Source organism: Protopterus annectens, chromosome 13.part0 (genome assembly GCF_019279795.1).
Source record: "Protopterus annectens isolate FY-2018-M chromosome 13.part0, PAN1.0, whole genome shotgun sequence".
NCBI lineage: Eukaryota > Metazoa > Chordata > Ceratodontiformes > Protopteridae > Protopterus > Protopterus annectens.
In genome coordinates this window covers 747416516-747431697 of record NC_056747.1, presented here as the reverse complement: position 1 = coordinate 747431697, position 15182 = coordinate 747416516, and positions in this window count along the sequence as shown.

The window sequence follows — 15182 nt, the reverse complement described above, 5'->3', positions numbered from 1 at the left end:
TTACCCAGATCTGAAGTATGAAGCTACCAGTTATCAGACAACACAGCATTCCTGTGGTGACCTAGTCATACATTACTAAATTAAACAGTGCTGTGGTTTGAAAACACATGACTTGAGCAAACTGGAAGGGGAGTAGGGGACATAATGTCAGCTGAAGACCTTGTTGCAAGAACTAAGAACAATGCCAGGTAGGTGCTGCAGTTTGGATATGATGTAGCAGGGATCACCACCTTTCCAGGTGTTAGCAAGGCAAGTGAAGATATAATGGAACATAATTTCAACAAGTCTAAGGAGTGGGTGCTGGCATAGTTTAGCCATTTATGACCAGAGTTTACAGGGGTGCATTTGGTACTGGTAAAGTGGACTGAGTACAGCATCAAATTGTGAGGCAAAAGCAAGTGCTTCTAAGTCAGTATCATGTGATGTAACACAAAATTCAGATGGTCAAGTAGGTCTTATCTTCCAAATCATTTAAAGAAAATATTTTGGCTACATATTACAATGTCCTTTCTTCTTTCTGACCTGGAAAAAGATTTTCAGTTTCTCTTACTCCTGTTCTCGTTTTGATGTGGTGACCTCTTAATCCTGCTGACCAGTATTACTTTCACAATATGTTTTTGGTTTCTAATTTCATGTAGGCATTGTTATACTAGTTAACTATAATGCTTGGGACCAAGCACTTTACAAAAATGAAAAACATCATTAACAATAATAAATGCTCTGGCATAATTAATAAATAAATAGAAAAATGCAATAAATTGAGACATTGCTGTATTCCCTTCAAATGATTTATGCCTAAAGACACCTTTTAAACAAGGCCTCAGAGTGGTATAATGAAGACCACTGAGATAGTAAGTTTCGCTATGTTTCATCTCTCCAAGTCTTTTGGGGTTCTAATACCACAACAGGAATGGACTCCATTCCTAAGTCAAAGTATGATTAAAGTTTTTGAAATTAGTATTGTTTCAGTCGTTGATGTTAGACAAAAGTGTTCATCACAGCACCCACAATGTGGCCAGAAGTGACTCCTTTTGCAATTCATATAGAGTTTCATATATTGGTAACATATCTAAGTATGATTATAAATTCTTTTTTTATAAGACCTGTTGCTCCTACTACTACTGGAACTGTCTGGGTATCTCTCTTTCACATTGCCCTCATTTCTCTTGCAAATACTGATATTTTATGACTTTGTATCTCTCTGTATGTAAGACACTGTAATCACTGGGTGTAGCAATATCACTGATCAATGCTTCTTTTATCTTCTTTTCATGGACTACTATATTTGTTTTTCTCATGTTTATTTTTAAATGGTTGGTAATGAGTGATTCAATGTAATATAAACTTCATCATTCTCTATAATGCTTTGTGGCTGATGTATCCAATGCCTCTCACCTACTTCAGTACTGTAATGTTTGCACAATCCCCAGTGCAGCAGTCTTCCTACATTATTATGTCTTTCAGTATACAGGACCTCTGCCAATAGTGTATCACTCCCAGCAACAAGATGTGTAACTGTTTCCAATTCTGTTTTACAGAACCTGCATTTGTCTGCTTCTCTCACATGTTCAATGTTCTTTGTAATCCAACGTGTATGTAGTCCACTTTCGTCTTTTGGTATAAATTCACCTGTACTTAACCATTCCTGCATGATATCCTGATTGACATAAGGTTGCTCTAGGAGTTTTCTGTTCTTCCAACTATATTTATATGCCTTTTTCACATTTCTTGCCTTCTCATCTGATCCTTCTTATATTTTTTCTTTTGTTTTTTGACACATTCAGTCTGAATGCTGTCTGATTTTTGTCTACTTCTGGTTTGATTTCCATTCCCACTTGACACTGATATGCTTATGCTAAACTAAGCTGGGAAGTCTTCTTAGACTTGTTCTCCCCATGTATTAAAACTTTCACTATGTTTGATTCTAGTAAAATTAGTACATATGTGTGAAGCCCTAAATTGCAGATATATACATGTAATCAATTTAGAGGAGACCCATATAACCTTGATATACACTGATTTTTATATGCCATCTGATAACAGTGAAACATTTTTCTTATTTTCTTGTCCAACTGATCCAATACCTTTTGGGGTCAGCCAATCGCCCCAAAAGTGTAAGTTAGAACAGGAAATGGAAACTGGTTTGTAGCTCAGATTTTGTTCCTAGATGTCAGAGCTGTTTTCAGTATTAATGTTAGTCCCCTAAAATATTCCTTACTAAGTTTTGTTGACATTTGTTTATGTTTTATTGTTGATCCTTCATAAATTCCCAATACTCCCTCCTGTACAAGTTCCTTCATATCACATTCCTGTCCCAGACTGATATTTTCCTGGTGCTGCAGCATCATTACTTTAAATGCCGCATTTGCACATTTATCAAGAACAAATGACATTCTTATATCATTTTCTGGGAGCCAAATTTTAACCATGACCTAATGTGTTAAGTAGACAGCTCAGTGGGTTAAGAGCAAGACAAAAGAGCAGTGGTGACAAAGAGTCACCCTGGAATATCCCCTTTGAATTTTTATCCCTGGGATATTAATTTGTCCTTTATCAAGGCTCAGCTGCAAAGTGGCTTGCCACTATTTCATGGTCACTGTAATGTAATTGATCAATATAGGTTGCATTTTATACATCTGTAAGCACTTATTTAGCCATGAATGCGTGATGCTGTCAAATGCTTTTTTGTATACCATACATGCCATACTAAGATTCTTCCCCTTTTTACAATTATCCAGTTTACAGTTCTCAAATAAATTATATTCTATTTTCATCAGATGAAATACAAGAATTATACCTGTGATTTTTAAACATAATTTCTGGCATTACCATGATTGCATTATAATTTTCTAGTACATCTACATATGTATGCCGAATTAAAACATATTATATGTACAAAACAGTCACTAAAGCAAGCTGGAAATATTAAAAGCAAAGCATTAAATATGAGAAGAAACACACACAGGCTGTGGTGGATGAGTGCTCTGGCCTAAAATGCCAAATTTCAGGAAGACCCTGTGTTTCTCCAGTACCCAGACAGTCTAAATTTTGGATGTACTGGTAATGACCCCAGACAAATGGAAATCAGTGCTCTTGCTCACAGCCAGTTAAAGATGAATGCATAAATCAAATAAAGTAAATAAGGCATCCACATTATGCTCTTTACTGTATTGTTTACTTGTTCCAGTGTCTGATGTTATTCCTATAGCATGAGGTACAAGTCAGAGCTTATTCTGAACCAAGCATTTTGCAGTTCCGACTTACTACAAAGGTACTGACATTTTTGCTTTTCATCAGTAAGCAACCTAAGGACCACTGGTATAACAAATAAAGTATTGTCTCATTCACAAATTTAAATAAATAAATAAACAAACAAACAAACCGCTGCAGAAATCTTTAGTTCACCTTCTTTTTCTACGTTTTTAGCCCTTTCCTACATTGTCGATGACTCCTGTTGCCAGCTAAGGGACACATACTGCGGATGGAGGTGCTGCAAGAGATAGTAACATGGAGAGTTGTTGGACTGTTACATAACCAATGTAAGGAGACTGGTTTGTAATGTGTGTCTGTGTCCTAACCTTTTCTGGGTCAGTTATACCTGATAGCGCAGTGGCATCAGTATAAAGGAAAGGTGTTGTATGGACAGTGCACAGACTGCTAATCTTTGGAATGTGGGCAGAAACTTAAGACCCTGGCAAAGCACCAAAGTGAACATGGGAAGAACATGCAAACTCTACTGCATTATTATGAGCTGTTGAATAATGTTTTATTGAAACTGGAAATACTGACAAGGAACAGTTATTTAGACTTTATAATAGTGCTGTAGTTCTACTGAAAACACAACTTTAATACACTTTGTGGAAATGCTGTGTGAGGATTTCAGTCCATACGCCTGATCTCTAAATATATAAACTCCTAGGCTGCACAACCTCATGAGTAGAAGAAAAACATAATTTCCTGTTACAGATTGATTATTCCCTTTACTCTGTTTGCTCCATAGGATGGTCACATTCAGCAGATTTAAGAGGTAACTTATGACACCTTTTTCAGTCAGCATTTCAATAATATTCACATGTTCAGGACTATTACAAAACTTTGTTCAATTCAACTTTTAGTGATTAATTTACAATACATTTTACAATCGGTGGACTTCAGCCTTCTAGTTTTAATGTAGCTCGTTTAATTTCTGTCCCTCATGAACGAGCTGTACTTTGTCATTTATTGTTATTTTAGGATTTATAGTTTATATATTGCTGCTTAAGGTTAAGCAGTTGAATAATCTCAAACTTAAAGAACTCATTAGGTGGATGAATGTTTTTACAAACTCTAAAATGTAATATACCTTAGCCCTTTTAACAGAGATTGTAAAGGCCCTGCACCTACGTTATTTGGCAATACATTCTAGCACTAACTGAACAAAAAAATGTATCACCATAACTAATGAACTGGTAATTGTGCTGGATGTCAACCTGATGATAGCAGCACTGGAGAACTATTATAAATGTTTTCCTTGTTTGCTTCTGGCTGTATAAGTATACACTAGAAGAATTCAGAGTTCAGAGGTCACACCAAGGTGTCAAAGAGCACATAAATGCAAGGCTCTTGAAGCACACAACTGCTGTGTTTTCTCTTCTGAGTGTTTGAAGCAGCTTAATCATACTCATATATACAACTTACCACATCAGCATAAGTTAATATTATTTTTCTTTTCCATTATTGTACTGTGCATATGTCATACGTAATAATTTAATACAGGTGTTTAAAAATATTATAACTGCTACAGTATACAGAACACTACTGATGCAATGCTTTACTCTATTTGCATAGCTCTCAAATGAGTATCTGTCGAAAAGGCAAAGGCGTGAGCTAAAAAGCTTCAGTTACAGGCCCACAGAGCAGCTGGACAATAGCTACTAGGTTTGTGAATGAAAAAAGAAGCAAAATGTAACATGAGATGCAAACTGCTAAATAACGGTATGGCTAATTGTTACCGCTGAAGGAACTCTCCAGTTTCAGACAATGAGAGACAGTAAGGAAGATAGTGAGCAGCCAACAAAACATTTCATTGTGTCAGGTGACTACCTCAAAAATACCACCATGATTCTACTGGGCTGGCATCCAAATGAGAGGTTGTTGCTCTACAAACCCTGAATGGCCTCAAGCAAATTTGCCATGGAGGATGAATTAAATCATCTTTCCATCTCACAAATAGGTAATTGTCAACCAGTCATCCTAAGCAAACCAGGTTAGTGAAATAAATGCTGATGTCCACCTCTGCTCAAGGTATTGAAAGACTTGGCAACCTGCCTTGCAAGTTTAAGCAGGTGAAGTCATAGCTTTACTGAGAAAATCATCTGTGATAGACATGTCTGGAAATACCAGTGTCTGAATCAAACCTATGGGATATGCAAGCCTAAGGCACTTGCATGCAAGGGACTTATTTGCAGTACCCAACCAAATCTGCTTTAGAGAGTAATAAAAAATATGCATTTTGTTTACTTCATTATTTTCACAATAAGAGAACATTAATAGAAGATTGAAATGATTAGTCAGACTGCTGTGTGTGACAGCCTCAGGCAAACATCTGTTATTTACATTTGCTGCTCAAGTTTTTCTAGCTTATCTTATTCTCTTGTATGGGTAGCATTACAGAAGAAGACAGGCAACAAACACTATGCTTGCTAGTTTGGTTGCAATTTTACAAGTCTGTGATTTTGTTTGGCTTATTCCATATTTTAGTGCAGAATAAAAAACTGTATATTGCAGTCTTGACTATTACCCAGTGTATGATTGTCCTGTAACACTCCACAGCTGACTTGAAAATAGTTCACTTAGTATCCTGCCTGATTAACAAAATATAAATAAACAAATAAATGAATAAATAAAAGTCTAAAGCAGTGACCTGTGATACAGTGTACAGTAAGTGTGATATTGAAAATGTGTGGCTGCTTTCATTATGACTTCACTTTCATTATTTTTTCTGTATTTACTTTTTTTCTTACTATTTTGTCCCATATGGAGCAGATCAGCAACTGCCACTTGTGCCTGTCCTTGATAGGGTAGCCTCCTGAGTTCCTAAGCACCTTATAGCTGGCTATAACCTTCTATAGATAATTCCCATACAATCTCTCACACTCTGTAAATATTGCAAATAGCTTTTGACTTTTGACTGTAACTGTGTGAATTTGTTAAAATGTATCGGCACAATATTTTTCCACTATGGGCAATATTGCTCACGCTTTGTATTATTTGATATGTATTTGTACTTGTACTTTTATTTTTATTGGACTGCTATCTTTACTTTTCATGGAGCTTTTCTCCCCGGGCCTCCACTGAAAACAGGCTCTCTGGACCCAGTGGACTTCCCCGGTAAACAAACTGGAAATAAAATAAATAAATAAATAAATAAAATATTGGACACTGGCAGTCACTTCTGACGACCTTGGACCTAATCTGAAACCATCCTGTTGCTTAAGAGAAGACTAGCGCATCCCAGTGCAGCATCATCCTCATGGTCATAAGGATTTTATTTATATGTCCTGCCGACTTCCCCATCCCTATTCTTGGGTGGCATGCAATACCGTAAGGGCATCATGTCTGACAATGTCTGTCAGGGAGTACACAGGATGCATACCCAGGTATAACCACCAAGGCAGTACTGTCCCTATTTATGACCCTTTTCTCTCTCCCCACCCCAAGTTAGGCAAGCCAGTAAAATACTGTTCCTTTCCTATCCCCCCAGCTGGCTCCTCAAATGTCAGACTCTTTAGGCAAACCCAGGCTGTTTCAGTTACAGCCAGGGATCCCCGACTATGCCAACATGTTTCTCTATATTTTTACTTTGTCACATGCAGTATATTGCTCTGCCTCATTGATTTTCTTTTTCTCAAATTCATCACTATGCATTCATCTCATGATCACTTCTGGATCTCTTCCTAGTGGGCTTCTTTCCATGTCACCAAATAACTATTCTTCTCCCGTTTATATTCAGTCCCCAGCTGACTCACTGTACAGCTTTTTCTATTGTCATTTATTTAAGCAAACTATACAAGCTGAAAATGCCAGAAAAGCTCTCAATTTCTGTCTGGAGTCTCAGCTGCCCTGATTGGTTTCTGCTAGTAGGTTCATTCCAATCTTTAGCACTCCGTATCTACACATATCTTCTCTTTTGTATATAATGATCCAGTGTTGCAGACATCAGAATCAGTAACATACACTGCTACTCTTGAATGACTATGTTAAAATGCATTATGAATCTGGCAGGATTAGTAGGCACACCTTAGCATATATACAACATTTAAAATAAACCAATAAAGCCATAGTACATGAGCGGTGCCTTACATATTGTATAAGAAGTACTGACCATCTAAGGACAGTGATGACCAGTAGAGAAATGGGAAAAAGAATGAGTCGGGCCAAAAACTGCTTGCTTTGCAGCAGTGATGAAGGCTTTGCTTAGTTACATCACTGAAAGTTAACTCTTGCACTGCAGCAGCAATGAATGAATTGCACCATTTTAGAGAAACATTTTTTGTTGAACACAGTGTGCTTGAATCTGCCTGCAAAATGACTTAAGAGGAATAGATCCAACACAGTTCATTATCACAATATGAGATGCTAATAGAAACCAAAAATCAGTGGTTGGAAAAAAAAAAAAAAAATTTATATATCTTTTTCCTTCTTTTTCTTTTGGCTTTTTCCCGGTTAGGGGTTGCCACAGTGGATCATCTGTCCACTCATGATTGGCAGTGGAGTTTTACCGTGTCGAGTTGTCAGCCCAGCGCCCAACATTCCACAGAAGGCACACACACGCACACACTCACACCTAGGGCCAATTTAGAGTGTCCACTCCACCTACTGCATGCCTTTGGAATGTGGGAAGAAACCGGAGCACCCAGAGGAAACCCATGCGACCACAGGGAGGATATGCAGACTCCTCACAGAAGGCACCCCAGCCGGGAACCGAACTGGAGAACCTTATATATATATATATATATATATATATATATATATATATATATATGGGTCCACTATGAAATCTCGACTGTTAAAATCCCGAGTCCATAATGTCGACACTGTGGAATTTCGAAATTGTAAAAAAACAAAAAAAAAGATGACAGCATTTAAAAACATGTCCACCTGCACCCCCCCACACCCCCTGCATATTAGCTGAGATCGCACTACAGCGAAGAGAACAGTAATGTTCCTATCCCACACTGTATAGCAATCTACATTACCGTTCTCTTCACTGTACAGCAATCTCGGAATTAGTATATTTAGGTTGCAGGGGGTGTGGTGGGTGCAGAAGGGTTTGCCCTCCTGGAAAAAACATTTTTTTAAATGCTGTCATCCTTTTTTTTTCTGATTTCTAGATTCTACAATGTTGAGATTATGGACTCGGGATTTTGACAGTCAAGACTGTGAGATCTCGAGATTTAGAAGTGGACCCATGTATATATATATATATATATATATATATATATATATATATATATATGTGTGTGTGTGTGTGTGTGTGTGTGTGTGTGTGTATACATATATACTGAGCGGATGTTTATAAGTATGCATACAGATAGACACACAGACGCACATACACACTACACAAAGTCTTAAAATGTATTTAATTTTCTTATTGGCAGAAGAAGACATTAAGCCTGTCTAGTCAATGATTTTAAGTGCCATAAAATTCGACCAGTACTCCATTGCTATAACCCCCCCCCCTTATCCTTTTACCACATGTCCTATCCCAGCTGAATATTTCTGTGGATTTACTCCCAACCACTCATTCTTGTAGTTCAGTTCATAGGTTCACAACCCTCTCTATGGAAAAGTACTTTCAGAAATCCAATGAGTAATTAGTTCCAGCTATCTGCTGCATGTGTCCCCTTCATCTGCACTGCAGCATATTATACATATCTGCCTCAAGAACTCTGCAAACTTTTCATTTATCCAGTTTCTATTATATTTTATTTATTTAGTTGTTTTTCTTTGTTTCTGTTCATTTCAATGGGCATGCAGTTTTAGACTTTTTTTGTCTTTAGCACTGTAGGATTTTATCAATAGATCTCATCATGGATGAAGATGAGTCTAGTTCATTTGAATGTATTTGTAAATATTTGTTGTAAAATTTTATTGCTTATTTTTTGGCATTATTTTATTGTTTGGTTGTGTAGTTTTAGAATGGAGGACATGCTGCTGTATTATTTTTGAGATACTGAGGAATGATTATGGCCAGTATTTTTTAAATATTTATTTATGTCTGTTTGCGTTGCAGTTTGTTGTGTTTGGTGGTTGAGTTGGGTAGTGGGGGGAGGGCATTTAATCTTTGGGTCATAAAGTAGCATTTAATAAGCATACTTCCATGTTTTGTGTTGTAGTAGTTAGATGTATGTGGCAGTGTTGGAGGTCTTTGGTTAAGATTATCGGCAAATTGTGTACTGTGTGACATGCTGTTGATCTGGTTACTGTTTTTAGGCATGAACAACTTCTTACTGTGGTAAGTGTTTTTCTTCTGCAATGTGTTTGATTTTAGAGTTGAATGCAATGACGATGAGGGGTAGTAAGTTTTACTTTATTTTACTGTAGAAATAAAATGAATATCATATACAGTAAACTAAACAATGCAAGTTGCTAAGGGATTTTAATGATTTTTCCCTTGGCAATGTTTTTACCTGGCCCAAAACCACAGGCGCGTCAACTGAACAACATGACAATAGTAATTTGGTGTGTTCCTCTCTGCCTATAAGGACAAATACATTTACAATGTTTTCCACTCAAGGATTGAATGGTAATGCTAAGAATATGAAAGAACAGCAGCGGAATATCTGTATTCATGAGGATGAGCCAGATCATGCCGGGTTGATAGATTCTATGCCTTCTACCAATGAACTGAGTGACAAAACTGAAGGCACGAATCAGCAGCTACGGAACATGAATATTCAGGAAGTTGAGTCCATTCATATTCCAGCAACAAGCGCCACCCCTCCACCCAATAGGCAGACCTTAGCCTACACTAAAGCAGAAGCAAGACCTAAGCAGTTGGCTCCCCTTAACATGGAGAACTTTTTATCATTACCGATGAGGCAACGGTCATCACACAACTCACGCTCAATGAGTCGAGGGCGACGGAAGAGAAAATACTCAGGGGGGGAGGCTTCACTGAACAGGAGGATGCGGCAGTGAAAAACCTGGTTACTAACCTATCTGACTATGTACTTATCAAGGAAGAATCTGCTTTGCTCAAAAAAGGTTTATCCTTCATACCTGCGATGTCTACCCATGTGAGTGACATTTTGACAGATCTAAGGTTTTTTGCATGTAATATTACCTTGAAGACTATCTTCAAAGATAATCTGCAGTCGGAACATGATAAATATAGAAAAATTATTTTTTATACTCTTGTTTTACCCCCACATGTAGATTCTTTTGTAAGAGTGTGTGAAAAAGAAATCTGTGATAGTTTGTAAGGCAAACATAAGAAGGATTTTTACAATTTGAGCCACACAGAACGACAGGCCTTGCAAACCTTAAGGGAGAATCTTGAACTTTGTATTAGGCCAGCTGATAAGGGAGGAGTGGTGGTTCTATTAAATAGAAGGACTGTGATATAGCTATGTGTAACATGCTGAATGATGTCAATACTTATAGTCTGATACAACGACCTGAGTTTAATGCCATTGTGAAAACCATAGGTGATACTCTTTTTGATTTGTTGATGTGCAAACAGATAAATGAAATACAATATCATTATTTTAGAGTTGAACATCTGGTTATACCATACATAAAGGGGTTACCTAAAGTTCACAAATCTTTACGAATGCCACCAATGAGACCAATAGTGACTGGGAGTGGCTGGGCAACAGAACCCTTGTCTACTTCTTTGGAAGGCAAGTTAAGGCTGTTGATTGCAAACATACCCACCATTCTGAAAGATACTACACAGTTTTTGAGAGACCTTAATGCTTGTGATGAGGAACTTAATACAACCCACTGCTTGATGGTTACCATGGATGTTCAAAGTCTGTTCACATCAATACCAAATGATTATGGTATAGAGGCAGTGAGAAAAGTGTTGAATGATTTGAAAGCTCTATGTAATGATGAAGTAACCCTGATATGTACACTATTGGATTTAATCCCATGCCATAATGTATTCATGTATGATGGTAGAATATATTTGCAGAAATGGGGTGTCACTATGGGCACCCCATGCGCTAATTCCTACACTAATCTGGTTGTATATTATTGAGAAGCACAACATCTATATTATAATATACTGAGTGGGAACATCAAGATGTATAGACGCTTTGTGGATGACATTTTTATGTTATGTGAAGGAGAGTTATCCTCCCTACTTGATTTTGTCTCATATCTAGAATCCACTATGGATTTCTTGAGATTTACTGTAACATCTTCATGTACTAAAGTTGATTTTTTTAGATGTCTCCATCACCAAGAATGAAGTAGGAACTATTTCTACCACTTTATTTCGCAAATCATGTTGGCGGAATGGCATACTTGATAATAGTAGTATGCATCTCAGACATATATTTCCCAACATAGTAAGAGGGCATATGAATAGGGTTAAGCATACCTCTCAAGTGTACCTCATTATGAGGAACATACCTCATTTGGGGTCTTAAAAAGTTCATGTTCCTCAAAGTTCCACATTGAAAGGGTCTGTTACATATTCAGTGTTAGGAATTTTTAACTGATATCCATGGTAAATAGAAACAAATCATATTAATTCATTAAAAGATCATTTTTACAAGTAAAATCAGTGTTTTAACCATCCTATGCCCTTCTCAGATGAAGTTGTTAGTAAGCTATTAGTATGTGTTCCACATTTTGCCCATTTGTTCTACATTATAAGGGTTAATGTTCCTCATGTTGGTGATGGAAGGTTGAGAGCTATGGGGTTAAGAGGATTTGCAATGAAGAAGAAGTGCTGAAGAAAGAAGTAGCCAATCCTGAACAATTGTTTGTAGATAGAGGATATAATAAACCTACTATTGCAACAATAAGGAAAGAGGTTTTCAGGGATGCAGTTAGTAATAACTCAGGGTCTACATCTGAACTGCCTTTAAATATGACTAAGAATAGGTATCGAGATGATAGGGTCTCCTTTGTTGCTAAGTAGATTAATTACATGTACCATAATAAAGAAAAGCTGGCACCTTTTGACAGCAGATAGGATGACGGTTGGGGTTGTGGGGGACATACCTAGGTTTACTTATAAGAAGAGTCCTAATTAAAAACAGCTATTGTGTAATGATAAACAACCAAGACAGAAGTCTTGGTACAAATTAGGTACGTTTCCTTGTATGAATTGTCCGACATGTAAAGTTATAAGCAAGACGCAGTGTTTCGAACACCCTACTATTAATTTTACATTTAAACCTAGGTTTTATGCCTCTTGTAGCACCAGTAATATAATATATTTAGCGACTTGCAACCATTAAGTGTTTATGTAGGGAAGACATTGAAATGGCTGAAAGGCAAGGTATACAATCATTTATAGGATATAAGGAATCAAAATGTACATAATGCTTTAGCCAAACATATTGTAGAATTTCTCTTACATAGTTTTAGGTTTAGAGTGGTTACAGAAAGTGCATAAAAATATAAGAGTGGGAGATAACAACAATTACTTGGAGCAAGTAGAGCTTAAGTGGATCTTAAGGATGCAAGCCCATGTTTCTCCAGGTCTTAACAATAATGTATGCATTAAACCAGCACTGTGTGGATGCCACCTTAAGAGTAAGAAGTGATTTAAATGATGTTACTTTATTAATTAGTTTTAATTTGCACTTAGTATATGTTTGATAGGTTGAATATGGGTATATAAGCTGTGACTGAAGCATTGTGATTTTAAGGATCTGATGAAGCGTAGTTATCTATGTGAAAGAGCTTACCCATTTTATCTGTGTTGGTGTTTTATTATTTTTATGTTTTATTAAAGTGGAAGCTATTGCCGTGGTTGTCCTGTCAGTTTTTATGACATAGAAACATAATGCATGTTATATGTGTACTTGTTTTTTGCAGGTATAGCTGTTACATTTCTTTTTGTCGAACACAGTGGGGCTGGGTAGTTCTTTACTGTTGAGATGGGATTTTGCTCAGCTGTTCGCTAATATTTTTAAGTTCTTTTCATTTTCTTACTGCTTTCTTAACGGAGTGGGCCAGTTCTTTCCTGTTTTAAGTTGCATTTCTTTCAGGTATCATGATCACTTCGGGTGCCATCTTGTGCAAATTTGTATGACTACTGGGTGAATATTCTACATTCATTAATATTTAATCTTTAATATGACGTCAATACTGTACTGAGTTACATGTAATTATTTGGATATAGGGAATTTGTCTTTAGGTAGGTTTGTGTATTATGCTTTTCTGTGGAAGCAAGATTGTAATAAATGCAGTTTGTATAGGCTTAAATGAATTCTTTTTATATTTCTTATTTTTATATGTAGGGATAACTGTATTGTTCTAGTGTTTTACGGTTAAGGAAACTGCTTATATAGACTATGGGATGTTCTGTACATAAATGTACAGCTCATATTTATTATAAATGTTAATTAAAAAATGGACTTATACATGAGATATCCATCTGAGGTGATGCAACTTTCAAACTGGAATATCTAATTGAGGGTGTATGGGAGGCTGCCCACTAACAATGCCTAAAAAAGCCAAAACTTCAACATTGCCTGACATTCAATCTTGGTCACAGGCAGGAATGCTAATTTTACTATTATTATTATTATTTTTTATTATTTTATTTTACATTTGTTGATAAGGCTAGTCTAACTGGATATATGTCCATTTTCAGTAGAGGCCTGGGGAGATAAGCTCCAAGACAGGACAATGGAATTAACACAATAACAACTAGGAAACATGAGACAAATAAATCCTATTAACAGTAGCTATTAGAGGTTATTACAGTAAAATTTCCAGTGAAGAATACAGGCATAACATAGGATGCTAATACAATCAAGGTATTCTATAGATAGATAGTATAATAGATTAAATAGGACGGAGTTGCTGTTAATGAGTAGATGGGGTAGGAAGAGCAAAGTATTTAGAGACATATAGACTAGTCAGGTTTTGAACAGGGGCATAACCAGTGAGTTTTGAGGAACATTTTCAATTTGTTTTTGAAACAGGATAGTGAGGGAAGTGTGGAGAGTTCATTTGGGAGGAGATTCCAGGCTTTTCCAACAATATTAGAAAAAAGGGAGTTACCAGCCTTGTTGTTTGGCTTAGTGGTATGTACTAGAAGTTTCTGAGAAGACCTTAAGGATTCCAGGTTTTTATAGGGAGTGATAAGTGTGGACAGAATAGGAGTTTTGGAAGGTTTGTAAAGAGTGTTGTGGGCTATAGTTAGTTGATGGAATTTAATCAGATTTTGTGGTTCAAGCCATCCCAGCTGCTTTAAATTAATGCAGTGATGGGTTCTGAATGGTTTGCCTGTTGCAACTCTGGAAATGTTATTGTAAGACATTTCCAATTTGCTAAGATTATTTTTAGATAGGTTAGTAAAAATAGGTGAGGCATAAAGAAGAGAAGAGATTAGATGAGTGTGTGCTATTGTGGTTCTAGCTGAAGGTAGGAGGAAGGATTTTATCCTATAGAGAGAGCCTAGCTTCTTGTTGACAGTTTTTATAGTATTGTTAATATGGTTATCGAAGTTCAGATTATTGTCAATGGTGACACCTAATAGTTTGATGGTTGGTTCAGGGGATATAATAGTTGTATTGGTAGAGTTAACTGAGAAATCCAATGGGGGGGACTTCTTAGTGGGAGAAAAAAGGAGGAGTTTAGTCTTTTTGGGGTTTAGGAGAAGGCATCTATGTGTGAACCATTGCTCAACTGTGTTAAATACTTGTTGGGTAAGAGAGAGAAGTTCAGAAGAGGAGGGGGCTGAGCATATCAGTGCAGAGTCATCCGCATATTGTATGCATGTAGCTTGGGGGATGACAAGGTGAATGAATATGGAAAAAAGAAGGGGTCCAAGGATGGACCCTTGAGGGACACCCAGGTTGATGGGTAGGTGAGTAGAGAGAGACTTGTTCCAAAGTACGGCCTGTTGTCTTTTATCAAGGTAGGACTGGAACCACTTTATGGAGGATGAATCTAGTGACAGGGATTTCAGTATTTTGATATCATTTTAACAGTTTGTTACTGCT